General features: G+C 42.8%; 1 non-coding gene across 1 annotated transcript; it reads right to left on the bottom strand.

The window, feature by feature from the left end:
• Window positions 1-14571: 14571 nt before the first annotated feature.
• Window positions 14572-14674, bottom strand: LOC130888313 (U6 spliceosomal RNA). Its single transcript, XR_009058446.1, has one exon. It is a non-coding gene; the product is annotated as a U6 spliceosomal RNA (small nuclear RNA).
• Between the last annotated feature and the right edge of the window lie 505 nt (window positions 14675-15179).

Raw genomic sequence — 15179 nt, forward strand, 5'->3', positions numbered from 1 at the left:
CCATGTATGATAAAGCAACGACAGATTCACTCTCGCTCAGGTTTTGTGCAGTGAATTCGTGAGTGAAATCCTTGTGCACCATCCAGGACACACTGCTAATGGCTGCTGGGGAGGGAGAGTCATTTTCTCCAGTGGTGTAGTCATTGATAAGTAGCCAGTATGCCAATAAATAGTTCCAATTTAGGCTCAGGCTAGCAACAATTAAACTTGGTATAGTAACAAAGGGGGGCATCAAAGCTCAGAGTAGAAAGGGGCATCTTGTGAAGAAGGAGTAGTGCTCAGAATTCAGTGCAAGCATGTGTGAAATTGTCAGAGAATAACCAAGCAAGGGAAAAAGTAAGGCAAATTAGGTATTTTATAAAATTTCATGAATGTTGTGTTTCAAGCTGTGTTGTCATCAGAAGTTTAGATATCAACATTCATTGCGCTTGCACCCACAGCCCTTTCTGCTGTCTGCCCTGGTCGTGGTCTTCAGCAGAGCTCTCCCCATCCTCTCGGGCATGCCTGCTCTCCTCTCCCCTTCTGGTACCCTTTCTCCTTTGCAGGAGCTTGTACGGACTGGACTTTGCCTGTAGAACAACAGACTCAACAGACAACTCCCTGAGTCTTCTTTCTGGCTTGCCTTGTGTCTTTGCTTTCTCTCCTTTCTTACTCCTTCCAGCCTTTCCTGGGGTAAGACAACAACAGGCAGGATACAGGTGCTCAATGTGACGATGGGATCCAGTGTGGTTGTCCTCAATTTTTTTAGAGTCAGGGTTTTATTTTTAGAACTAGGGCTTTCTTTTTCCTTTTTAATTTTTTCTATACAATATATCTTGATCATTTTACCCCCTCCCCAGCTCTTCCCATATCCTCTCCACATCCCCCAACTCTTCCCAGATCCTCCACACCCTCCCACCCATCCAGTTTCACATTGTTTCTCTTTCTTTCTCCAAAAAAAGTCAAAATAAACAAATAAGGCAAAAAAAATTACCAAAACAAGACAAAAAAAAGCATCTACATCAAGATTCCTTCTTTCTCCTATACATTTGGTAAATTTCATAGTGGATATTGTTTAAAAACTCTCTTGGTAACTAATAAAACAAACATGTAAGGTATTAGTATAGGCATAAATAGTTGCCAGCAACATTAAACTCTTAATTGTTACATGTAGCACATCACATCTGTCTTCTATAGAAACATGCATCTACATTTCAAGAAATATTCTAAAATTTGGTCAAAAGGCCATAAAACAAATCTTCATGTTCTTTGGATTTCCTTTAACAGAGCTAGAGCTGGGGTGGAGGTGGGGGAGAACTGCAGTGCACAGATCTAGAGAAGCAGAATTTTTCATTAATTTCAGACATTTGAGAAGTAATAAATATATCTATAAATAATTTATAGGTCAAAGGGAAAACAAAATTTAAATGAAAACTATCTAAGGTAAAGGGATTTGAAAGATACAGCCCACCCCGCTGCACTGGTCTGTAGGAGCTGTTTGTTCTGCCCTGTGTGATGAAGACGGAATGTCACCTGACCAAACTCCACTGGGAAGGTTCCCACTAAGTAATATAAATTTTTCCTATGCTGTGCAAATGCACAAAAGAACACAAAAGCATGACAAGTATTAATTTCAAAGACACAAACAAATTTTCATCAGCTTATACATATGGATATTACAAATAGGAAGGACAAACCACATTAAGAAGAGTCAAGTATTCATTTCTAGAGGTTAGAGGCATAAATAGCAGATGGTGGTAGAGAAAAAAGGACACAAGCACTCTCTCTATTACCCCATAGACCTTGAGTCAGGGCTCACCTACCCTTAATGCTACAACAGAACACCAGCTGCAGCCTCCCATCCCCCACACCTCCTGTGGATCCCTTAAACCACCTCCCCCCTCAGCCTTCCCTCCCTGCCCATTGCTATATCCCAACCCAAACTTTGGCAGCGGTTCAAAGGCAGACCATGCCTGCCAGATGAGCAGGTAGGCTGCCTAGGCACCTTCTCTACTCTCTCTGTTCCCCCAGACCCAATTCTCAGAATCACCTTTAGCACTACAACAGACCATCTCCTGGCCTTGGCTTTCCCCAGCCTCTAACAAGCATTCCCTGTGAGCAGCGAGCAGGCCAGGGAAACAGGCAATATACAGTCAACACACTCTCATAAAATCAAGAGAGGAAAGAGAAACCCAGGAACAAAACACCTACCCAACAGAGACAAATCCAGGAATCAGCACCTAGACCAGCATAAGAAGCCTCGCAATAGCAGCCAGGGCAATGCGTCTCCACTAGGATTCAGTCGTCCTACCTCAGCAGGCCTAGAATATTCCAACACAGCCGAGGAACAAGACAAAGACCTGTATGGGGATGATAGGAGTTCTAAGAGAGGACATGAATAAATCCCTTGAAGAAGTCCAGGAAAACACGGGCAAACAACTGAAAGCCAAGAGAAAACAAACAGTTGAAGGAAACAGTTAAAACCTGGAAATGGAAATAAAAGGAATAAAGGAAAGATATAATGAGGGAATTTGGGAAATGAAAAAAAAAATTAGGAATTCAAACAGGAACTACAGGGGACAACCATCACGAAGAGAATACAAGAGATGGAAGAGAGAATTTCAAACATCGAAGATATAATAGAAGAAATGGATACATTGGTCAAAGAAAATCTTAAATCTAAAGTGTCCATGACAAAATATCCAGGAAATCTGGAACACTATGAAATATCAAACCTAAGAATAATAGGACTCTAGGAAGGAGAAGAATCCTAGGTCAAAGGCCCAGAAAATATTTTCAAAAAGATCATAGAAGAAAATTTTTCTAATGAAAAGAAGGAGATGTGTATAAAGGAACAAGAAGCATACAGAGCACCAAATAGATAGAAGCAGAAAAGGAAGTCCCCATGCCACTTAATAATCAAATCACTAGGCATACAGAAGAAAGAATATTAGAAGCTTCAAAGGAAAAAGACTAAGTAACATATGAAGGCAGACTTATTAGAACTTTATCCGACTTCTCAGTGGAGAGTCTAAAAACTAGAAGGGTCTGGGCAAATGCGCTACAGACTCTAAGAGACCACAGATGCCAACGCAGACTACTGTGCCCAGCAAAACTTTCAATCACCATAGATTGAGAAAATGATATATTTCATGATAAAGTCCAATTCAAACAATATCTATTTACAAATCCAGTCCTATAGAAGGAAAAACCCGAACCAAGGAGGTTAACTACACTCAAGAAGACAGAATAAATAATCTCACACCAACAAAAGAAGGGAAGTACACTAATGCCCATATGCATGCACACACACACACACACACACCACCATCACCACCACCACAACCATCAACAACAAGAAAATAATAGGAATTAACAATCATTGGTCATTAATATCTCTCAATGTCAATGGCCTAAATGACTCCAAAAAAAAAAAAAAAAGACACAGATTAACAGAATGTGAAAATAGGACCCAACCTTCTGCTGCAACCAAGAAATACTTCAACATCAAGAATAGGCATTACCTCGGGGTAAAGAACTGACAAAAGATATTCCAAGAAAAGGGACCTAATAAATAAGCTGGTGTAGCCATTTCCACATCTCTGAGCTTTTATATTAATCATGCTTCAGTTGGCTGAGGGATGGAGAAAAAGTATGTGTACAGGGAAAGACAACTGGGACTAGAAAGCATTGGGCTGGGGAGGTAGGGAAAGCTAGTGCAATGGGAGCTTCCTGGAATCTATGAAGGTAACCCTACTGAGGACCCCTAGTTCTGGAGGATATGGGTGGTGACCCTACTGAGGACCCCTAGTTCTGGAGGATATGGAGGGTAACCCCACTGAGGACCCCTAGTAATGGAGGATATGGAGTCTGAACTGGCTTTTTTCTGTAGCCAGGCAAGGCTTCCAGTGGTGGGCCTGGGTTGTATTCAGTTGAGTTGTTGGTCAAGGGGGTTCTGTAGAGACACCCAAACAACCCAGACTGATGCTAGGACAGAAGGTCACTCTCTGAAAATGACAGCCAGGCCCCATTGTGAAGGACAACATCCGCACAGCTCAGTAAACACAGAGACCTGCAATGATCCTTCACCCCCACGAACTAGATGAAAATGATTGATAATCCCTTAATAAGACTGACTAAAGGAGAGAAAGCTTAAATAAATAATATCAAAAACATAAAATGAAACATTACTATAGATCTCACAGAAAATAAAATCATATCATCAAAATATAATCAAATTTATGCCAAAAATTGATAAACTTAGATAAAATACACAAATTTAGATTTTTTTCAAATGATAAAACGCAAAACCATAACTAAGTGAAGCTAAACCTTGAAAGCACACCACAATTCAAGACACTGAACTTGGAAATGAAACCTCCTGGTGCAGATCTGAAGAGCTTATCAAACTGTATCTCTCTCAAATAGCTCCAAATTCTGAATAAACTAGAAAAAAACTAGTTTTGGTGATGACTAAGAGCCAGTAGATTTGAAAGGGAACAAAAACTCACAGGATATTAGCAGCATGGGAAAGCTTTATATTTTCTTCAGTTGCTTTATTCTAAGGACAGCTACCATCAAGGTGACAATGACAGACAAATAATGCTGGAATAGAAAAGTCTTCCTGTCTCTGGAGGGAGAAACTAGACATGAAAGATTCTGAGGCAACCAGGACTGTAAGAAAGTACAGAAAAAAACTTGTGCAGAAGGGATCTAGAGAAACAGAAGTCAGTTACCTTATCAGTTCTGCCTGAGCCCCGCCTAACCCCCAATTATGTGAGCAAGCTTAGCAGACCTGAACACTCACAGCCAGCATGAGAGAATTTGCCAAGTAATATTAATTTCTTGTTTAAAATAAAATCCACACTTAAGAACAACATGATACAACTTCTAAACAGTAAGCTAGGACCCCATATAACATTCACAAAATCCCAACAAATTTATTTTCTTCTTCAAGAGAAGAATCTGACCCATTTTTGTCTTACTTGTTTTTTTATTGCTGTGAAGAGATACCATGACCTACAAAGGGTTTGTAGGTGGCTCATGATTCCAAAAGGTTGCTGTCCATGACCATCATGGTGGGAAATATGACAGCAGACAGGTAGACAAGATGTTGGAGCAGTAGCTGAGAGCTCTCATCTCATCCATGAACATGAAGCAGAGAGAGAGAGAGAAGAGAGAGAACTCAAAGCCCACCCCGAGTGACACACCTACCCCAACAAGGCCACACCTCCTAATCCTTCCCAAATAGTTCCACCAACTGTTCAAATATATGGAGCCAAGTGTTCAAATAAATGAGCCTATTGGGACCATTCTCCTTCAAATTCATCATTCAAAAAGATGAGAACAACAGCCTTGCAATGAACTAGACTCAGGCTTACTGGGGATGGACGCCATCAATACTCAGTGTGTATAAACGGTGTCCTCAATGTGTTCTTTGTCACTCTCAGTATCGGGAATTCCTGCCCTATTGATGTCACACAAAATATTGTGCCAAAGCTTAGCATAAATATTGGCGCAGAGAAAACACTTTCAAAAATTAGTTTTTGTATTGGGGAAAACAATATCTTTTTAAAAATACTGTTTGTGTATATATGAGCCACCAACAAAATTATTGATATCTCTACAGAGCTGATACATTAAGTTGTGTAAATTTTCTTTTTTTGTAAATTTTCCAATTGTAATTTTTACAATTGTAATTGTAAATTTTTTTCAATTCTCCATGGGACAACAAACAATAGATTTTTGAAAAATGATCACATATATGATTAGCAGATAAACTGGATTCTAAACTGAAACACAAATAAAATTTAATTTGCAATATATAAAGAGTTCTTAAAAATGTGGAGGGTCTAGTGGACAGTGGAAAGCACACAAGACCTCAGTCTTCCAGGCCACTAAGGAAGGCTGAGTGCAGGAGGAATGATCTTCCCCAGGGAAGAGCACAGCAACTCACTATACAGCATCACACGGCCAGTCCTGAAAACATACAGAAGAGTAGCATTATTCAGACTTACCAGGTTATATTTAGGAATATGTTTGTTTACACACACACACACATCACACATATACATATAAATATATATTAATGTAATAACAGTTAGTGAATAAAGAGGTCATGAATTTGGCATAGATCAGGGAGAGATATATAGAAGGGTTCTAAGGGAGGGAAGGAAGGTAGAAATGATGTAAAATAATCTCAAAACCAAATGGGAAAATGGTAAATTGAGACAAAAGTTAAATATTATTTTTCTACTATCAAAACGAGGAAGATAATCTTCTGAGGAATCTGTAGGTGGGTACACACTCTTCCAGCAGCGGAGGGCTCTGAATTGACTTTCTTCTTCTAAAGAGAAGTCTGAAGAATATATCAAGACCACTAGAACACATGCAGCTTTAAGGCAGCCTTCCTTTGCAGCACGTGGGAGTTTACTGCCTGGAAATGGTGCTATCTATGGACTATGCATACAAAGATGAGCATCAGCATGAAAAATCAGGAACCATCTAAATGGCCTCAATAGCGCACTGATTAAACAAATCATGTTATCTTTAGTTGATGGAGTATTCTTAAAGCATGTTCTTGATGAAAAATAGAAAGGAAAACTGCACACAGTGTGATATAATTGTGGGCAGCATTACAGCAGTTGATAGATGGAATTGACTGGAAGCAGAATTGAGAGCTTGTGTGTACTGACCTTCTCTCTACCTATCACTTGCATTGACAAGCAGTGAAAACCTTCCTACTCAAGGAAAAGAATGAAGTACATTTGTCAAGTGAAACAAAGTACCAAGTCCAAGGACCGGTCTCAGCTCAGATCTGGTCCTGGACACCAACAGCAGCCAGCTCCTAAGCTCCAGAAAGTTCCTTTCTGATAAAACTGTGGTCACAGCCAGCACAGCCCCAGGGACCTAGGATGGCAAGAGAATGAACAAAAACTGCAGAGAGAAATGCACAGAAACGCTGGGATGGAAGGTCTCTGGTGGAGAAACCACAGCACCCCAAAGCTCAGGGTGTTTATAATATACAAGTGAACAGAAAGGCAGGCTAAACAAGGATGTGGGGCTTACTAGTACCCAGCTGAAAAAGGAAGCAGGTTATCTAAACTGTAGGAGCCGTCTCTGCAAGGGAACAGTCTTCAGCCCGAAAATATCTGGCAGGGGAGTCAGGGGAGATAGCTACATTTTCTGCATACATGCTCAACATTCGCATACGGACCAAAGAAAGGGTCTGCTGTTTCTATGTACCTCACTGCTGGGGGAAGGGGACTTGACCATTTTCCTGTGGGCCTGAGACTTTTGGTCCGTGGCATGGCTGTGCCCAAGTTAGCAGCACATTCACTCAGGATGTGATGACTCAGGACTTTCTCTGCTCCCCACAGCACCCTTTGATGGCAGAAGAGAAGGAAGGAACAAAAGAAAAGAAGGAGAAAGAACAGAGAAGGGAAGGCAAAGGAGAGGAGAAAGGATGGAGGGAGGGAAGGAAGTGTTTGAAGGACTCCTTTTGTACTCTTCAAATTAAAAATGTGTTTTTCTTTTGAAAATATTTAGAGCACTGCCTCAAACAGTCTCTTCAAGGTCTCATGTTTTCATACATGTCCAGGTAACCCATGGCTGTGCAGGAGCACACAGAAATGCATACTCGCAGACTGGATCAGGCTCTCTGACCAAAACAGTGTTTAGCTAGCTCAGCCTGTTTGTGTGACTCTAGTGGACTCCTAGTGTCCCAGAATTCTACTTCTCTTCAGCGTAGCTCTTGGACGGACAGGTTGTGGTGACCAGAAATGGCAGAAAGTCTACCAGAGTATCTGAGCGTAGGTATCTCGGGAAAGGGGTGAATGCCCCATTTGCCTCGGTCCCTCAACACTGTAGCTTCTTAAATAGAACAACAGATCTTTGTTGACCTCTGAGTCCTGTAGGATCCCATGAAACCAGCAGCCACTAGAGCAGATGCTGGGCCACGATGTGTCAGAGTAGAAGAGAATTGGACTCATTTGTCTAGATCTCGGTAACCTCAGACTCGAGTTAAGACTCAAGAAATGACTTGAAACCTCTACCAGCTTTGGTAGGGGAGGAAGGGCAGCTTTGAGATTCTCAGAATGCAGAATCTGTCTTCTCCACAGACAATTCACCTCCTTTTCTATTTCCTCCCTTGCAGAGCTATCAACAACCTCTTTGAAGCTTACTCTATTGCTGTGGCCAGTGGCTAGCTGGGAGGTTAGAACTAGGTAGCTGGAGCACTATCTGCTCAAATACCCGTCAGGCTGAGCCTTGAATTCAACCTGGTCAATTTCTCATAGGTTTGAGAACAAAGCCCCAGCTACCTGAAAACATCCATTCCTGTCTTCCTGATTACTTTCCTGTCTCTTCTTCTTCCAAGTGGGCACACGAAGAATAATGGATTGGGGGTAAAATTAAAGTGCCCCTGGTTGTCTGGTCAAATTGTTCACACTGCTGTATTAATCTAGCGCACTGTGTTCACTGAAGAATTGTTCTCTGCTCCCTCACCCATGAACGCTGTGGAGGTGTGGGTGGCGGGAGGCAGGGACTGGCTCAGTTGACCTCACTGAGAACAGGCCCATCTGTTTGCATTAATTCCCTGCAGTAGTTGGCTGGCTTAGGGACAACAACCTCTACACTTTTGGCCTCGACTCTTCACTTTTAGAATGATGTCAATGAACAAAGTGAACCCTACTGTCGTTTCTATTGAGAAACCTGTCCTTCTTGTTTCCCTAAATGGAGCCCAGCTGAAGGCTAGCCCAAGGGAGCTGTTAAGAGCCGAGCAGGTGTGGAGGCTAGAAAGCGAGATGGGATTTCACGGAGAGCCAAGGTAGTGGCCAGAAAATGTCACTGCTGCATCTGGACAGCTTCACGCCCAGTGCCAGACTGTTTGGGGGTCAGGTTTCTCCGCTGCAGAGGGATGCCTGGGGAAACAGACTTGGGGAGGGAGCACCACATGTTCCCTGCAGGCCACAGTTTGGAAGACAGCCTCCTTGGGGCCTGCTGCCACTGAAAACAAGCTTGGAGCAGGGAGCAGGTAGGTTTCACTGTGGGCCCTGTGGGGTGTGATTTGCGCGCATTCATTACTAATTGCCGGCTGTCACTTTCCGGAGCCACTGGGTCAATATGAGTAGCAGGCTCTTTGGGACTCTCCCTCACCCTCTGTGGAGCTTGAGAAGTGCTCCGTACTTCTCCCATGTCCTTGGCCAGCTCTGTCTCCTCTTCATCCTGGCAGCGCTGTGCCTCATTTCAACATCAGATGAGCACAGCCAAGATGGGTGGAAGGGCTCTATGGCACAGCCAACTCATGACCAGCAGGCTTTGCTTTCTCACCAACTATGGAAAGCAGGCCAGGAGCATCACAAAGGATCCTGAGGGTAATAGCAAGTCTCAGTTGGACCCCAGCCCTGGTTCCCCAGGTCTGAAACCTGCTTACTTGATGGGGCCAGAACCATCTCTCTGACCAAAAGCCAAATGATGCATTGCCTTTGTCAACAGGATTTTCAGCTTAGAGATGGGAACAATTAATGAAGAGGTGACGTCTTAGAAAATCTTGGCCCTTCAGTCTGTTCGCAGCAGCAGGAAATGACTTGTACGTGCAATTTTAACTGTTGGACATGGAATGTGCCAGGGAGGAAGACATTCACATCCTGACCTTCAATTGTCATCTCTGGAAATCCGTGAGTCTCAATATCCTTATAAATGAAGATTCCTTTTCTTTGGATATAAGCTGAGAAGACGTGAGAAAGTGTTGTGTACAATCAGGGAAAACTCCCCTCCTTCCCTAATCGGTACTTTCTAGAAAGCACAATCCTCAAAATGTATCATTGTTCTATGGAAACACATTCAAATCCTCAATGGTGCCTTAGGTCAGGCGGTGGTGGTGCATGCCTTTAATCCCAGCACTTGGGAGGCAGAGGCAGGCAGATATCAGTGAGTTTGAGGCCAGCCTGGTCTACAAAGCAAGTTCCAGAATAGCCTGGACTCTTACACAGAGAAACCCTAACTAGAAAATCAAACAAACAAACAAACAAACAAACAAAAAGGCGCTTTAGACTGATTTTGCACAATTTTAAAAAACTGTAGTGTTCCACTAAGTTCCATTTCCTTGGTTATTTGTAGCTACTGATAACAACACCCTGCCAGAGAGCTGTATCCATAATGTAAAAGTCTTGCCTGCTGAGACCATTTTTCACTAACGCATTTCAGAGCCATACAGCTGACCAAGGAAGTTCTCTGAGCTTGGGGCTAAGTACCTCCATGGCATCATCTCAACTTTGGGGGCACCAGTGGATCCCCCAGCACCTGAACACCTCTGTGTGTAGCTCACAGCTCAGGTTGGGACTTCAGAAACATTTATTCCACAGCCTCTGCAACAATCATTTACAGGGCAGCCAAGTCATTGAGACACACACACACACACATACACACACAGTCTATCAGTGCCTCGTGTGCTAGACTCCCAAGTTTCCTATTTACATGGCTTCTACATGCACCTGCGTGGTACACTGAGCCTCGAGTAGCTCTAAATGCAGCTCCCTGGCACAGTGGTCCTCATGTAGCCTCTGAACTATAAAATGCGAGGAGTCAGTTCTCAGTCTCAATCTCATTCTTAGGCTTCCTGGAGGCAGGATCGCCAGTTTTGGACTGAGGTCAATGTAAGAGCCAGTAGCTGGCTGCTTTGCTTTTCTGGGCTTCAAGTTGAACACCAGTTTCTCTCTCTGAGTTTTTATTGATTATGCTTCATCTGATCTTCACACTGAATAGAAAAGAACAGCAGTTTTTCTACTAAATTATTTGTATGTTATACAATCTCTATATATTTTGGTCTCCAATGACACTAGGAAACAGAGATTAAATGTGAAGAAAATTTCAGACATTAAATGAATTATTAAAGAGATGGCTTGTTTCAGTGAAAAATGTCAAGATAACATCTAATCAAATATCAACTTTACTCAAGTGCCACTGCTTGTCCTAAGGAGACAATGACAGGGCTATGTTGTTGCCATCATATCCCCTTGAATGTTTGGTCAAATTGTCCAGGGTAGAGCACACACAAAGACTGACATTTGGGGGTGTAGCCCACTCTCTTTCTAAGAAATACTTTAGATTTATCCATCTGTTCATCAGTTTGTATTTTAACCCCTTGATGTGATGCAGGAGGAGGTGGTGCCTTTGGGAGATGATAGAATATGAGGCTGGGGTCCTTGTTAACTGGATCACTAAACTTATAAAAAGAAATTACACAGCCCTTACCCTTTGTACTACATAAGGACATAGCCATAAGCAGTCACCTATAAACCAGGAAAGAGTCCTTCTCCGTCAAACACATCTGAGAACTCCTAGCTTCAGGAACCATCAGAAATAAATTTCTCTTACGTATAGTCACTCAGTCTACAGTTCTTTAGTTACAGCAACTGCAACCAGCTAGGACACAGACTAAGTCAAAGACCTAATCCTGCTCAACTCAAGTGCAAAGCTTGATCAGCTAGACAGGCAAAGGAGAAAGTACAGGAAAAACACTGGAGATGATAGAGTATACTATGCTCATTGAAACAACATAGTATTGTCCTATAGGTAAAATCAATATGCTTTAGTCTTGAATAATTATGTGTGCCAGAGACCTTTCTAGAGCTTTTCTTTGTTTCTTAAATGATCCTTTCAATGCCATTATAAGATGCGCTACTCCTAGTGTTTTATAAATTAGATTATTGACGTTCAGAGAGGTACTAACCTCTCTGAACCCAGTACCACATAGCCAAGTGTTGCAGAGCTGAGATTTGAATTCTGTCTGATCACCCAACAAACAAAAAAAGTAGAAATGGGCAACAGGATATAGTGTGTGTGATGGGGGGGGCAGCAAATCTTATTCTGAAGTTCTCATCCATCACTGCTCCTCCCTGTTGGCTTTGTTTGTATTTTTGTTTTTCCTCTCCTTCATTGACCTTTTAAGCCTGAGTCCTCAAAGACCCCCACCAGCAGAGCGATTCTCGGGTTCTAGAGAATGTGTTCCATGGTTTGCTTTTCTGGTGCTGTGAGCAAAAGCAGCTTGGAAGAAGAAAGGTTTTCTGTGTTTTCACCTTTCAGGTCATAGGTCACCACCGAGAGAGTCTGAAGACGGATCTGCTTGTTCTGCACACAGGAGTACAGCAGAGTACAGCGGGAATCATAGCAGAGTCTGTGGCTCAGTCCCAGCTGCCCTGGGATGGCATCACACTCAGTGGGACGGACCCTTCCATGTTAATCATCAAACAAGACGACCCCAGGACAGTTTGATCTGGACGGAAAATTCTACAGGCAAAGTTCCCTCTTCCCAGATGACTCTGCATTATGTCAAGTGGACAATGGAAGCTAACCAGGACACACAAACTCCTTTTGGATGGCACAGCGTCTTCCAATTAGATGTGAGCCGGTAGCAGAACTGTGAGACTGGCAAAGATTCCATGTCTGTGCTGGGCCCTTTTGGAACCTTGAACTACACCCTAGTCCCCAGGAAAAGCTGAAGGCCAGCAGCTCCCAGGATAAGCTGAAGGCTGAACCCCCAGGCCCCTGCTGAAACTGAAGGCTGCAGGACCCCTCTTTAGAGGAAGTATTAGCTAATGGAGAAACCTAAGTTACACAAACTTGCTGACTGCAGCCCATTCCCTTACCTGTAGTCGTACAGAGAATGTTGACCCCCAAACTTCCCCTCTCAGCTGGGTAATTTTCAACCAGCCCCTGCGGTCAGCAAAGGGTCAGCAGATGTCTGGAAGACGTAACCAGGAGGGCTGTTGCTATGCCCCTTAGTAAATAATAGCCTTTCAGGAACTAACAGCTGAGCTTTACCTAATCTTTAGCCAATTGTAATATAGGATAAGTAATTCTGTATTTTGAGACTGTCATCTTGTGACTGTTTTCTGGTTTTGTCTTTATAAACCCCTTACAAAAATATACGGGGGTCCTTCTCCCTCCATCTGCTGTGTGTCAGACTGTGAGGCAGAGGACCCGAGCTAGCTCGTACTTAATAAATGAAACCTTGCCTTTGCATTCAGAAGTGTGGCTCCATGGTGGTCTTCTTGGGGGTCCTAGGATTCAGGCACAACAGAGCTATGAAGGCTGTGAGCCTTGTTCAACACAGGTTCCTTAACCTTACCTGCATGGGGCTTTGCTTCAGGGACTGGGACGCTCCCTCCCTCATTATGGTGTAAGGACTTCCTGGGGAGCCTGACTGGGGGTTTGTATCTGTTGTGCCTCGGACCAGGGACTTTTGTTCCTGGACTTCTAGCTCTCTATGCAGAAGTGGTCCAAACAGGGGACTAGACAGAGCGGTGGGAAGCAAATGAGAACACCAGGGACATGTCTTTACATAGAGCAAGTGATTATTAAGAGCCGGTGTTGTCATTTTAAATATAAATCACACGAAAAGAGAGGCACTGCTATGTCCCTGGATATATTTCTCCTGACAGTGTTTGGCAGAGAGCAGGCACTCAATATTTTGAATGAATTAATAAGTGAACGGATGAGACAAATCACTTAGCTGCTAGCTTTAACTTGGTCATTGAAATTCAGGGAACTTAGACCTGAAGAGCCATTTCTCAAAAGAAGACATACAAATGGCCAGCAGGTATATGAAAAAAATGACCCACTTTGCTAATCACCAGGGAAACGCAAATTAAAATGACAATGAGGCATCACTTCATACTTATCGGGATAACTATTATCAAAAAGGACAATAAATAAATACAAAGGTGAGAATCTGGCTCTAATCAGACTGCCTCCAGGGTCATCCCACCAAAACTGCTATCTACCACCAGCAAGGTCTGCCTTCCCTCACGGGCTCTATTTGGATATGATTAGAAAAGTAAAAAGATAAACAGGAGAGTGAATGGCACACTTATGAAAAACAAATAATACTTTTTGCATACATCATAACAAGAAATGATTCTTGTCCCTTCAAGTCTTCATTTCTTAGGTGGGATTGTTTAAGCGGAAGAAAATGGGGGCAAGGACCATATAAAGAGGCAAGCGGCAGCGAGTTCCTGTGAAATTAAGAGAGCGTGGTTTGGGTGCACGGTGCTTCAAAGGCTTGTGGGTAATCAGAACTGTGTGGATCAGGACTGTAGAGTCCCTCCTAAGAGAAGGGACCTGCCTTTCTCACCTAAGCCTGTGAAGGCTACCTATCTTGTCCAAGTGAACTTCATTCTTCGCGAGAATTAACTCAGTGTGGCTTGGCTCGTCTGATAGATGCTCAGTTTCATGGTGCACGTGCCTTGATGCTCACGGATGATAAGGGCATACTTACCCAGTAAAGACATCTGAACATCACCTGCCGGCTGACGAGCTGCTTTCGTGTAGTCTTCCTCCCAATTATCATCAGAAACTGTTGCTGAGCTATATATAAACTATATACCGAGCTGCCTCAGAACCACCCAGGTTAACCCTGAGGCTGCAGAAGGGAAAACCCGTTAGCGGAAAGCGACAGGTGTTCTCTTTGCGGCACCCAGGATTCAGATTCTTGGAAGCAGTTTGCATTCATTCTGCTCCCTGGGAGATTAAATTCTCATTGTTTCACCCAACGCAGCTTTAGATTCAGATTTAGGTTTTCATTTATTCATTTGAAATATGAGATGCTTCACGGATTTCACGTCATCCTTGAACAGCGCCCTGCTGACCTTCCCTGTGTTGTTTCTGTTTTAGTATAGTGCTGATGAAGAGGGCAGCTGATCTTGGTTTTCTTTTTAAAGAAGAAATCTCGAAGGAGACTCTGAGCTTATTTTTCATTTTGTGTTACTTACTTAAAACATTGAGAGGTCAAAAAAAAAAAAAAAAAAAACAAAAAAACAAAAAAAAACACCTAAAGCCGGGCGGTGGTGGCGCACGCCTTTAATCCCAGCACTCGGGAGGCAGAGGCAGGCGGATCTCTGTGAGTTCGAGACCAGCCTGGTCTACAAGAGCTAGTTCCAGGACAGGCTCCAAAACCACAGAGAAACCCTGTCTCGAAAAACCAAAAAAAAAAAAAAAAAAAAAAAACATTGAGAGGTCAAAACTCTGCTGTGTTCAAAATTAAAACGTGTGTGTGTGTGTGTGTGTGTGTGTGTGTGAAAAATTACCTTCTAGTTTTAATGGCAAGTTTTAAGGTGGAACACTGTATGTGACTCAAAAGTCTGAAGAATTTCGTGCTCTTTTTGTAAAAGATGAAGTCTTGCTATGTTGTTCAAGCTGGT

This window comes from Chionomys nivalis, chromosome 16 (assembly GCF_950005125.1).
Source record: "Chionomys nivalis chromosome 16, mChiNiv1.1, whole genome shotgun sequence".
Lineage (NCBI taxonomy): Eukaryota > Metazoa > Chordata > Mammalia > Rodentia > Cricetidae > Chionomys > Chionomys nivalis.